Raw genomic sequence first — 1026 nt, forward strand, 5'->3', positions numbered from 1 at the left:
GGCCTTTTCTGTAAGGGAATTAATCCCATTTATGAGGGCTTCACCCTTAGGACCTTATCACCTCCTAAGGGCCCCACCTTCTGTTATCATCACTTTGGGGTTAAGATTTCAAAATACGAATTTTGAGGGGACATAAACATTCAGATCATAGCAGCATTTGAAGCAAAATTGGCTAAATTAATAATTTGGCATATAGATAAATATTAAAAACAGAGAAACAGAGATTTAAGGAATGACTTGTAAAAATGCAGTTTATGCACATAAGCAAGAAACAAATAAGAAAAGTCTTTAGATATAAGAGTAAGTTTAAAACAGTGGTGTTTATAATATACATTAGGTGCCAATATAACAAACATATACAAAATGAGAGTTGGTATGTGAGTCTAAAATTGGCTTTAAAAGTCATTTTAAAATGATGATTTTATTTCTACTCTACCAAAACATTTTGAAAGTTACTCCCACTTTTGACATAAATGCCAAACCGGAAGGTACCTACGAAACACTTGTCCCCTACCCCTTAAGAGTCCTAGAGAGAATATATACAAATTTACGTGAGTATACATAGAAAAGAAATGTAGATTTTAATGCTCTGCTTACACATCCAAGGATTGTTTTAACTTTTACAACAAGGTGTATTCTTCAATGTGGCTGGTGAGTTATTCAATGGTTATGCATCAAAATCCTCTGCAAGTATATCACTCTTTGACCAATCTTTTCCCTCTACATAAAGTTATCTATGGAAAACAAGAAGAGACATGTCAAAATATGCATAGGTGCCATATTATTATTAAGTACATGGGGATTGCCTATGGAAAATGTTATGAGAGGAATAACAATCAAATCCATTAAGCATCATGTTTGGAAATGGACTGCAGTGTATAATATTGACTGGAAGAAGAGGGTAAAAGTAATGTTGAACACAGGTGCTCCATGAGAGGTATGCATGTGTGTGTGTGTGTATATATATATACACACACACACACATTTATGTATATACACACACCACATTTTCTTTATCAACTTATC

This window comes from Propithecus coquereli, unplaced genomic scaffold (genome assembly GCF_000956105.1).
Source record: "Propithecus coquereli isolate 6110/MARCELLA unplaced genomic scaffold, Pcoq_1.0 Scaffold187, whole genome shotgun sequence".
Taxonomy (NCBI): domain Eukaryota; kingdom Metazoa; phylum Chordata; class Mammalia; order Primates; family Indriidae; genus Propithecus; species Propithecus coquereli.